The sequence below is a fragment of the Canis aureus genome, chromosome 13 (assembly GCF_053574225.1).
Source record: "Canis aureus isolate CA01 chromosome 13, VMU_Caureus_v.1.0, whole genome shotgun sequence".
In the NCBI taxonomy this organism is placed as follows: domain Eukaryota; kingdom Metazoa; phylum Chordata; class Mammalia; order Carnivora; family Canidae; genus Canis; species Canis aureus.
Genome location: NC_135623.1, coordinates 27,732,768 through 27,745,944, shown reverse-complemented (window position 1 = coordinate 27,745,944; position 13,177 = coordinate 27,732,768). Strand labels below are relative to the sequence as shown.

The following is a 13,177-nucleotide window of genomic DNA, read 5'->3' as shown; positions in this document are numbered from 1 at the left end:
TAAAGCATCCCCAGAACCCTCCATTCTTCTCAGTTAAATTAATTACTACTGAATCTAAATTTCTATATCTACTTTTTATACCTACCTTTGCTAGAGTGCAGCATTATATTTAACTGTTTAAGTATCTGTCTCTTCTGTTGGACTAAAAATCCTTTGATATAGTAATCATATTTATTTGCCTGTCCAATCTCAGTGCTATTACATAGTAGATATCAAATATTTTAACGAATGCATATAGTCCATCAGTCTGAGGATCTTCAGAGTCCTTAGAGACTACATATTTGCTGATACTGAACTAATATCTATAGGAAAAAATAGAGCTTAAATTTGGGGTTGGAAAGTAGAAAGCCCTGTTTCATATCCAGATCTACCCCTTGCTAACAGTGTGGCTTTGAGCACTTCATGCAACCCATGGAAGACAGTTTCATCACCTCTAGACTAAGAATTATAAGAACATTTCTAGAAGGTTTTTGCGAGGATTAAATAAGATGACATTTCTGAAAGGTTTACCATAGTGCCTAGGACATAGCAAGCACTCAACAGAGAAGACACCTGATAGAGGTGTGAAGGAGCTTATGTTTGAAATGAGGGGCATGAATACAAGAAACTGCATATAATTCTCTTTAACTCTGTTAAAAATATGTGGAACTAAAAGTTGTGATATGTATTGAGGAGGAATGTTCCTCTGTATATTAAAAGCTGAATTAATGATCATCAGGGATTAAAGTAATCCACAAAAAGCCATTTTTTTCTAACTATTGTTTTTATTGGGCCATTGAAAGTTTTAACTTTTGTCAGATTAGCTGGCAATAACATAGACTATCCATACTGATTTTGACTTTTATATAACTCAGCAAATGTCCAGTTGGATTTTAAAATGTGTTCAGGGACACCTGGGTGGCTCAGCGGTTGAGCATCTACCTTGGGCCCAGGGCGTGATCCCGGGGTCCTGGGGTCGAGTCCCGCATCAGGCTCCCTGCATGGAGCCTGCTTCTCCCTCTGCCTGTGTCTCTGCCTTTCTCTCTGTGTCTCTCATGAATAAATAAATAAAATCTTTTTAAAAATGTATTCAGATCCATCACTAGTCTTTGCACATATCAATTGTTTTCCTAAAACAGGAGTCAACAATCAATGACTCAGCCTGTGGTCTTACATCATAGGTTTTACACAACCCATGAGCTAAGAATGGGTTGTGCAATTTTGAATGGCAGAAAAAAATTAAAAGGGAGACATTTTCAAGACCCCTGAGAGTTATATATAAAATACAAGTTTCAATATGCATAAATAATCTTCTGTCGAAACACAGTCTTCACAATATAGTGTTGATAGAGTTAAGTAACTGTGAGAGAACCCATGGCCAGCTAAGCTTAAAAATATTTACTATCTGATCCTTGATAATAATAATAATAATAATAATAATAATAATAATAATAATAATAAAAGTTTTACAGCTCTGACTGAAACACCAAAGAGTATCTTTATTTTCATGCACTGGGAGAAAGGATTGTTCTCCCCAAAACTTCTTCACCTGTTCCACCCTATGCCACCATCTTCATGAGGGTGTGGTCACTTTGTATGCTCACATAGGCACTCCTACAGAAACATGAATTTGTTAGCTCAGCACATCAGTCTTACACTCCAAAGTGCCATGTTTTAGGAGCCGAATCCAATACTCTCCTAATTTACTAGTAAAAACTCTTTCAGATTCACTATAATTGACTTTAAAACTGAAGATATTCTCTTTATTGTTGTTTAACTAATTTAACCTGACTTTTCAAGAAATGGGCTAAGTTGAGAAATAGCTTGGAAGAACACACCTAATATTTGTCCCAGATTGTGCACTGTTATCCTGTTTGATATACATCTTTAAATAAGTCAATTTTATTTTATGCTCTGCTAAGAGAGAAAGATGTATTTATTCTTAGGCTTCGTGAAACATTGGAATGAGTAAGTCGCTGTTCCATTTACTCAATGATAAACTCAAGGAGAATAAAAATGTAATAGAGAGAAAATTAGCATGTCACTTATTGTACTGGATGGTACTCCTGAGACATGCCTGTGCCTTTTTTCTTAAAATCTTTGACTTCCTCACCTCTATTTTCTGTGCCCAACACAAGTCCAAAAAAGTGCAAGTGCTTATCCACAAACACACCTTTCCATTTCTCATTTTCCAAGTAAATCAACAAATTTGAACAGATGACAGAGCCAGAGAATTGCTCTACAATACCATTGCCCTCAATTAACATTTCCTCTGGGCAATTCACACTGAAATAAAGTTCCCTTTGTCTCCAGTCAACATCTTAAGGAAACAAGGTGTAAATTGATGAAAGAGAGAGGAATCTTTTGGATTGGGCTTGGTAGGGTAACATCTAAGTGGCTATCTTTTTTTCTCCTAGTCAATTCTTAAAAGAAGAAGCAGAGTCCTTAATATATTTCCCATTTAGTTTGAAATAATCATTGTCCAGGTTGATTGGAAACATTGTTCTGTGACGGCTAGCAGACGTCGAGCACTGCATTCTATATAAGAAGTGAAGCTATCTCTCTGAACATAGTTTGTACGCTTTCAGGATGAAAACAATCAAAATGCTCATCCAGACACTGAAACAATCACTAGGGTCTTAAAGGACAAATTCACCAAACACACACACACACACACACACGCACACGCACACACACACACATGCACATGTACCCAAAGCATTTACACATAAATGTCTAGCCAGACAGAGCTAGATACTTGCAAACTAGTCCTGTGAATTAAGACAATCATTTTAGTTACTGGAAAATGTAAAAATTGGAATGCTGCATGTGGGTTTCTCCATAGCTTGCTTACTCTGTCTTAAGAGAAATAGTATTTAGATACTGTTTTCCTCAGACATGTAGCCAGAGAAAAAAGCATTTTGAAATTTCAAAGCTGAAGAAAAGAGTGACAGTATAGAGATATATCAGCTGATAAAAGTAATGCTGACCAGGAAGCTTTTAAATTATTTTCAAAATCTTTTATCAAGCTATATTCTATTATGGAATATGGCGGCTTTTTAAATTGGATTTCCCTCAAGCTGCAAAAGTGAGCTTGTTGTTCTGCTACAATCTCCTTTGAGGGAGCTCCAGGGTTATTAACCCTCTAACTTAAGAAATGCAGGCAATATCCCAAAGCCTAGTTCTGAGAGGAGTTGGCATCTGTGAGCATATAGAGAGCCTGACAGATGTGTGTTCACTAATTCAACGGTTATTTATTGAGCCCAGTACATGCTGTGGATATGTGTGGGCCAAGGGCAGGCTGCCCTCAAATGTGCCACGATGGCATATGGATTATTTTGAATTAAAATCACTTAAGAAGAAGCCAGTGCAAAAAGAATGCTCTGACACCCCTCCCGCCCCCCCCCACACCTTTTGTCTCCAGAAAGCAGGAAACAAATCTCCCATGTGAAAGATGGCATCCTTGTACCAGGGGGTAGATACACTTACTGTCAGACATAGGAAATTCAGAGCTAAAAAGTGCATATAAACAAAGCTTGTTGGTTTTTTGTTTTTTGTTTTGTTTTGTTTTTACTAATTTACTACCTCAGCCCAAACTCTGTTTAAAATTCCATCTAGTTAAAAAAAAAAAAATTCCATCTAGTTGAAGCTTCCAAACATACATTTCTTTGTCTTGTCAATTCCTCACAGATTTTTTTCTTTGTCTAAAAAGTATAAAAATGCCTGCTTTGGTCACTTCTTTGGATCTCAATATCAATATGGGCCTCCATGGGTATATAAGTAAACTCTGTGGTTTTTTTTCCTGTTAATCTGTCTCAGGTCAATTTCATTGTTAGACCAGCTAGAAGAATTTTGAAGAGTACAGAAAAATCTTTCCTCTCCAACACATACATCAGCAGTAAAAACAGACAAAAGTCCCCACTTTTGAGCTTAAGTGGAGTTTACCTTCTAGCTGAGAGATACAGATAACAGACAATAAATGTATCAAATTAGTAAATAGCATAGTATATTAAAAATGTTCAGTACAATAGAAAAAATAAAGCAAAGTAAGAAGAGCTGAGGTTGGGAGAGTCACAACATTAAAATAAATGGTAAACAATGTAGGCCTCATTGAAAAGAAAATGTTTGAATATCTGAGAGGTTCATATCTTGGAGAAGAATGATTCAGGGAGAGCAAGTGGCCAGTACAATGGCCTAATCTACAATATAGATTAGGACACACTCAGTAAGTATGAAAAATATCAAGGAGGCCAGAGAGGGTTAGGCATAGGATGAGTGAGGGTAAAAGTAGTAGGCAATGGGCAAATTGATAAACAGATTATGTAAGTGTTTAAAGTAATAAACTGAAAAAAAAATGAGGACTCACTGGCAGGTTTTGGGCAGAGGCATATTATGATGTAGATGTTGTGAAGTTTATTGCCTGAGGTGACTTGAACATTTTAGAAACTGAAATTTATTCTCGTACATGAAGTATGACTTGTCTCATATGAGATGGGGCACTACACGGATATTACATAAAACCCCTCACTTAGAACACGGGAGAACTGACTAGCGCCAGGTTTTCTGTGTGATAAGTGAGTCATTTAATTTCTTTATGCCTCCAAAAAGTTGAAAAGAATAATGCTACCTGCCATGTGTAGCTCTCAGAGTGGTTTGAGGAACTGGGGAGATAATGGAAGAAAGATAAAGTGTCAGATCAATATGGGGTGTCTTAGAGCTCAAGAGTTGATGACGATTTGTGTACATTCTGGTTGTCACAGTGATTATAGTCCTTTCTATCAGGAGTGAGAATGTCTATGCTGAGGCTAGAGAGTCAAATTTTTAGAAGATCGTTATATTTGTGAGAATGATAGGATATAAAGTATGTATAAGAGCTTTACAGGGATAATGTAGTGGAGGTGCTGACAGGAGGCCACTATGATAGATGTCAGATCAATCTATCAGATGGTAAACTCAGAAGTGAATGTAGAACGTGGGAGGAGAAGCTCAATCCCAAATCAAGCATGTCACCAATGTTAAATGACAATGCTTGCTACGGGGAAAGCTATGAAAGAAAATAATATTTGCCATTATGAAAATATCGGACTTGTCTTTTTCCATTCCTGCTCAAGCAAGAGAGTAGATTTTTGTTGGCTGAAAAATTAAATGGAATTAAATATCTGTAATTTTTAACATCAAAAATGTGAGTGAAATGTTCCTGAGACTATAAGTACATAGGATAAATATATCAATAGGTATAAATGAAAATGACAGAACAACACTAAACTCTCTTACATAATGTAAGAGATGATAAATTCCTTCAGGCCATATTACATAGAATACAGATTACAGAAAACAATTTTGCTCCATTAAGATATTTACTCTATGATTTAGAGATTTTTTAAATGTGTTTTTTGATTTATGATTTTAAAAACCTCACAAGTTAACTGTATGTAGAAACATTAGCTCCCCCATGAGAATAAAATGAATAGGTTTATCAAATATCTTATCCTAAAAGATCTAGGAAGACAGATACATAAAATAGAAATGTCCAAATGCTAGAGGATAAAGACTGAGGAAAGCATTTCCCAAAGTGACTTGCTAATAGATTTTGGTAGCGGGGTCTGCAGTCAAATTGATTTGGGAAATACTTGCCAAGAGCATATCCTGCTTCTAAAAATGGCAAACTAAATAGGTTAAAATGGTAGGGCACGCTGAAGGAGAAATGGAGGAACAGCTAGAAATCCAGTGAGAGCCACAATGCAAAGGGACATGGAATCCCAAAGAGAAAGTTTCTTACTTTATACTTTTGCTGAATACACACATTTGTCACAGCACACGAAAAAAAATTATTTTGTGTTCATAGCATTTTTAGAGCAACTGGTTTCTTCTTTTAGAGGTGTATAAGCTGAGTTCCAAGAGATCAAGTGATTTACCTCAGGCCATAGAGCTGAGATTGGGTCTTAAATTCAAGTCTTCAATCAAAGTAATATTCTTTGACTTCTAAACCTCTAAATATCATTTTAAAAATGGAAGATTCTTACAATAAACTTATGATACTCTCCTCTCCTTTTTGGTGAATTATTTCTAATGGCTTTTGCCATGGGAACTGAATTTTCCTTTTCTGGAAAAGAATCTCCTAGTTCCTATATAAAAAATAAAACAACTCTTGGTACCTACCAAGTGTTCTACAGATACAGTGGTCTAAATATTTGATCTATGTTTTACCGTCTTTTTTTTTTTTTTACTTTCTCCTACCAATTTATCATCAATAAATTTTTTGTCATGTTTGAAGATTTAAAATAATTATAGAGATGATTTTAGAAAGATACTGTGATAATATATGGCATAAGACATAGATATATGATAAATTTTGATGTGATTTGAGAACTGTACTATGTGAAACAATAAATTCAAAGTCAACAATCCTGACAAAATTGTGATATATCTACAGAGAGACACACATATACACACAAAAATGATTGCATGCAAAAAGCCTATGACAGGGGATCCCTGGGTGGCTCAGCGGTTTGGCGCCTGCCTTTGGCCCAGGGCACGATCCTGGAGTCCCGGGATTGAGTCCCACGTCGGGCTCCCGGCATGGAGCCTGCTTCTCCCTCTGCCTGTGTCTCTGCCTCTCTCTTTCTCTCTCTCTCATGAATAAATAAATAAATAAATCGTTAAAAAAAAAAAGCCTATGACAATTTAGTTCTATAATCTAGTTAAGCATTATTGTACCAATGTTAGTTTCCTGGTTTTTATATTGTGCTACAGTTAAATCAGTTGTCACCACTATGGAAAGCTGGATAAAAAAAAAAAGGAAAAAAAAAAAGAAAGCTGGATGAAGATATACAGATTTTATGCATTATTTTTGCAATGTCCTGAGTTTATAATGACTCAAGTGATCAGTTAAAAACAAACAAAATACAAAAACAAAAAGAGCATAATTCAGAAGAGGGATCCACAGTCCTCTTCAGGCAGCCAAAAGAGCACAGGGCACAAAAAAAGTTAAGAACACCTGGCCTAATCCTTGGTAACCACAAAAGGACAGGCTCAAGGACAGGCTGAGGCATCCTCTGTAGATCTCCTTCAACTTGACAAGATCCAAAGAGATATATTTTCAGGAATCTTTGAGAGTCTTTGTTTCTTCATCTGTACAATGGTTCACTCACAATGCCCACTCTGAATCAGAAGCAAGAAAACTTTTGTAGTGTTTTTGCTGAGTATCTATCTCCACGCTAACACCTTGGATCTCTACCCCCTACTTCCCTCCCTAATTTGGCAAGGGGCTAAAAATAAATTAGATTCAGGTCAGTAAGAGTTATCAATCCGAGTCAAAAAGAAAGAGAAAACAAAAACTGTGATTTGTGAAACAGCTGATCCCCTTTTACTTATTCCTATTTATCTATCTATCTATCTATCTATCTATCAAGAATAAAGATACTATCTGGAGCATGGCTTATTATGGAAGATGTAGGAAGTATTTTCCTTCTATTTTATGAGAAAATATAAGCATTATATTACAAAAAGTAATAGGCTATATATTTTACCATTAATTTGTATCAAATATTTTGAAAATCAAATAGTCTCTAAAAAAACTACATTTAATAATTAAGTCTATTACTGAGATAATTGATCCAAAGAACATATTTTTCAAAATTATTTTCATCAATAGTATAGCTCCAAATAAATTTTAAAAATGCAATGTTTGGAATATCTATGCATATCAAAAATGAAACATGAACATATTGACTGTTTACTTTAGAAGAGATTGAAAGAATACTTACATTTTTTCAAATAATTTTTGCCTAAACTGCAGCAACAGGGACTAACTTTGCACCCCAAATATGAAATGTCACTTTTAGAATTGAAGCTCAGCCTACTTGATATTTGAAAGAAAGAGAACAGATTTCAACATCTCCACAATGCAGTCATTCTAGTCAAACAGGTTCATACCATGAGTGCAAGTGTGGGATGTACTTTGAAAAGTATCTTGGAATTTTTTTCCCTCCTAATTGTCAGTAATGTTGAATGTATTTAGTGAGCTCAGAAAGAGTCCAGGTTGATTACTCTAGCAACGCCCTAATGCAATTGTATGAGTTTGCTAGGGCCGCCATAACAAATGACCACAAACTGGGTAATTTGTTTAAAACGACAGAAATTTATTCTCTCGATGTTATGGATGCCATCTCTGACTATCTATAAAGTCATATGAAACTGAAATGTTCAAATCTTAAATTTGGACCTCTCTGGATCAGAACATTCCAAAGGATATAATGAATCTATCTAAACCTACATTCATCTTGCACACAAAAAAAAGGTGAGTGGAGAACTCCTTCTGAGGCTCTAAGGAAAAATCCATCCCGTGCTCCTGTTCTAGCTTCTGGTACCTGACAGCAATCCTGGTGTCTTGGTTTAGTACTATGTAACTCTAATCTCTGTTTCCATATTTCACTTTCTCCTTGTTTGTATCTGTAGCTCCAATTTTTTTCTATCTTTTTATTATAGGGATACCTACCCCTGGACGTAGAGCCCAACCCAAATCCAGGATGATTTCATCTCAAGATGTTAACTACATCTAAGAAGACCCTTTTCCAAATAAGGTAACATTCATGAATTTTAAAGATTAGGGCTTGGACATATATATATTTTTTAAAAGATTTTATTTATTTATTCATGATAGTCACAGAGAGAGAGAGAGGCAGAGACACAGGCAGAGGGAGAAGCAGGCTCCATGCACCGGGAGCCCGATGTGGGATTCGATCCCGGGTCTCCAGGATCGCGCCCTGGGCCAAAGGCAGGCGCCAAACCGCTGCACCACCCAGGGATCCCTGACATATATCTTTTGAGAGGCCTTAGTTAACCCACCACAGCAATGATCTATTTTAAAAGTAAACAAGGCGGGGGGGGGGAATCTCTGGGTGGCTCAGCGCTTTAGTGCCTGCCTTCCATCCAGGATATGATCCTGGAGTCCCAGGAGGGAGTCCCCCATCGGTCTCCTTACATGGAGCCTGCTTCTCCCTCTGCCTGTGTCTTTGCCTCTTTTTCTCTCTCAAATAAATAAATAAATAAATAAATAAATAAATAAATAAAATCTTAAAAAAATAAAAGTAAACAAGGAAAAAATGATAAATTCCACATAATCACAAATAATATGGACATCAGATTTGGCCATTTGGTAATATTAATATCACCCTATACATCTGTGGGGATTTTTTTAAACAGTTGAAAAGGGGTCTTGGGGCACCTGGGTGGCTTAGTGGTTGAGTATCTGCCTTTGGCTCAAGTCCTGATCCTGAGGTCCTGGGATCAAGTCCTGCATCAGGCCCCACAGGCAGCCCGTTTCTCTCTCTGCCTGTGTCTCTGTCTTTCTCTCAGTGTCTCTCATGAATAAATAAATACAATCTTTAAAAAAATAAAATAAAAAGGGACCTCACATTTACTTTCTTTTCAATATTTATAACAATTACTAAAGATAGTTTTATTCTATTCTCATTTTGCAGATGACAAAGCTAAGGCTCAGAACAGTTACTGACTTAACATCAAATCAAGAGAGAATGTTAGGACATGTCAGAATTTTTTTTTTAAAGGGCATGTCAGAATGTAACTCAACTTTGAAACCCAAGATGCCCGATTCCAAGATAAATTCATTGCTCTAACCTATGAGAAATTTTCTCCTTTGCATCTGATACAAAGATAAGACATAAAATAAGACACATATTAAGTGTCTTAATAAATCAAATACAGTCAGGTAAGTGTTGCCAATAATAGAGCTTGAGCAACATAGACAAAAATCATCCAGACCAATAAATGGACAATATCATGAAAAGGAATTGTTGATTCATGACAACAAAACTGTTAATAAAGCCTAACTAAAAGGCTTAGTTTATTATTTTCTTCTTTTCTCTTTTAAACGTTAGTGTATATGTAATAGAGCAAATGATGCAATAGAGCAAATGACCAGTGTCTGGATAATTTACTTCAAGAAGGTTGGATTATTCTTTCTCAGGGAAAAGGTCTGTTGACCTCTCTATTTCTGCCTCTTTGTTATGCCTTGCTGCAGGATTCCTTCCTTACCTCCTAGACAAAGCTGATGCTATATTTATCATGTGAGATTCTGAAAAGAACCACAGATAACATGTATTTGACACCTTACAAGATTGTGTAAGATGTTAGCAGGATAAGATTTCAGTTCTTTGATGTTTTTGGAAATCTCGCATTCTCCATTGCAATAGAAATAATGACCATGGTGCCTTCCTTTATGTAAGGAGTTTTAATGGTCAGGGATGTAGAATACATGATTTTGTGAAGTATGCCTTTTATCTCCCTAGAAATAGTGCCTTACCATCTCTGACTATCTATAAAGTCATATGAAACTAAAATGTTCAAATCTTAAATTTGGACCTCTCTGGATTAGAACATTCCAAGGATATAATGAATCTATCTAAACCTACATTCATCTTGCACACAGCAGGCTGACTGGATGAAAACACAGAAAGTGCCTATTAAGTTCTGGTCTAGAAGCATTCCACAATGAAATGAATTGGTTAGAGTTGATTTCCACAGTAAGCTACATTAATCACTAGGTTCTCAGCTGTTATGTTCTGTGTGTTTGCTGCCTAATATGTAAAAGAGGCTGGGTAAATCTTACCAATTCTTTGACAAGCAGCTATACAGTTTTTTATTCTTTATTACAGAATAAGAATCCCACTGAAAAATGAAGGGTTTTTTTTTTATCACTCAATGTCAGGCAAGTCAGAAAGTATTAGTTCGTAATGTACCTTTCACTATTTAAATATTAAAAATGGTGAGGTGCAAAGCAATATGGAACAAATCCTTATGTGTAGGATAAGGTGGGGAACTTAAAAGGATATGGGGAGAAAATTAACCTCAATAGCAACAAGGAATTTGCTTTCTTTCCTTTCTTCCTCTTTTCCTTGGTAAGGGAGAAGGAATAATTTTCCTTCCACCCTTCGAAGTTCTTGCTAAGACCCATCCTTTACAGGAGAGATACTCAGGAAGGCTGAGTAGTTCCCCAAATGGCTCAAACCACCAACTTAAAAATACTATCCTCAGCTAATGACAAAAGAAAATGTTGAGGATGAGGAGCCTGAGCCTGGAAGCTTATCAGACAAAGCAGGGTCAACAACAGTATGCGCATTAAATTCAGTGTCTTCTCCATTGAAAGCTTATAGAGATTCAGTGAGCTTTTCTTCCTGGTACAAAGAGGAACACCCTTACAAAGGAAGATTTCTCTTATAAATGTAAATGTCTCCTACAAAAGGATAACTTCTACCTGGTTTTCGAAGCTTCTCCCATGTCCTAGTTAAAAATAATCCCTGTACACCACAGAGAAACATTCTAGAGTGGGGAGTTCTGCTCTCCAGCACCTCCTTCCATTTGTCCCTCATTTTCTCCCTTTCAGCCTCTCTCCCTCCCCTCCTTCCTTTTTCCCTTCTTTTCATCTTTCTTCCACTTTTCCTTTCTTTCTTTCTTTCTTTCTTTCTTTCTTTCTTTCTTTCTTTCTTTCTTTCTCTCTCTCTCTCTCTCTCTTCCTTCCTTCCTTCCTTCCTTCCTTCCTTCCTTCCTCCCTTCCTCCCTTCCTCCCTTCTTTCCTTCTTTCTTTCTTTCTTCCTTTTTCCTTCTTTCACTCTTTTTTTTTTCCTTTCAAAGTTTGGAAATGCCATGATTTTACTCTACACATCTGACTCTAGCCATGAGATGTATGAAAATAAATTTGGATGATTCACATTCAATTGGATGAATTTTTATTGTTGTAAGAGTGTTATCCCTGTAAGAGGACCCTTGTCATTCTTTTATGTATTCAGTAATGTCTATGATTACTTACTATGTGTCAAACAGTGCAGTAGACACTAGGGATTCAACAGTGAACAAGATTTTCAGGGACCTCAGGCTTTATAGGGGACCCAGAAAATAAAGAAGGAAAACAACAAATTAAAAAATCAGATCCAGTTATGGTTAAACAGTTTGCTATGATAGAGAAAGAAACAGGTCACTATTATATAGAATAACAAGATTGAGTAGAATAACCTGATTTATATACTATAGTCAAACATATAGAAAAATGCAGTTTTATAGTCAATTTTATGCTATTTGGCATAAGAGAATAATGAGTCCAGAATCAAATATGCTAATCAATGAAGTAAGTCTTTGAATGTCAGACAATATCAATATCACTTGCCAGAGGAATATAAAACTATGTTCTGACGAATATAGATTGAGTATCATTTATATGCAAAATACTGGCTACTCACTATAAGTAATACAAAGCTGAGTAAGACCTAGACTCTTTCATTTCTGGATTTATAATTTGGAAGAAAAGACACACAAATAACCACATTACCAAAAAAAAATCAACTATGGTAAATGCCATATGAACAATAAAGAAAGGCTACCAAAGATCAGAGGAACAACTCTTTTACAACATGAGTCACATTATGTCACTCCTCCACTGAGTTTTTCTAATGGCTTGCTGCCTCACTGAATATAAATGTCAAAGTCCTCGCAATGAGCTTCAAGACCCTACACAGTCCGGCTGCTATTACATCTTTTACCTCATCTACTACCAACGCCCACCTTACTCTCTTAGGATCTGTGCTGTTTCACAAATCACCAAATACCGTCAAGTCTTTGGAACTGGTTCTTTCCTTCAAATATCCACATGGCTAATTCTCTCACCTCTCCCAACACTTGTGTCAAATCTTACCTTCTAAAGGAGGCCTAATGGTTCTTTTATTTAAAATTAAGATACTATCTCCACTGCACCTTTTCAAATTTCTTTACCCTACTCTCTTGTTTTCTTTATTCTATTATGCTTATTATCTTCTAGTGTACTGTGAAAGTTATCCACTATCATGTGTGTCTATCATCCATTTCTGCCAACGAGAGTATAAACCCCATGTGGATAGGAATCTCTATCTGTTTTATTCCTTGATCCATTCCAAGTATCAGATCAATATCTGAAGCACAGTAGGTGCTCAATACATAACTACTGAATAAATTAATGAGTGACCAGCTTTGACTGGGGAGAAAAGGCAGTGGAAGAAAACACTTATGACTTAATGTATGAGGAGGTAACTTGATGATAAAGAACTTTGACAGGAAGAAATGATCTTCCTGATTTATCCATCCCTCTTTCAGCACGTGGAGGATATTTTTCAAACATAGGTAAGTTCATAAAATTTCTCTATGTAACTAT

General features: G+C 36.1%; 1 protein-coding gene across 6 annotated transcripts in view; it reads right to left on the bottom strand.

The window, feature by feature from the left end:
* Positions 1-13,177, bottom strand: part of LOC144282226 (uncharacterized) — a 78,188-nt gene that overhangs the window by 31,787 nt on the left and 33,224 nt on the right. The window lies entirely within an intron of this gene.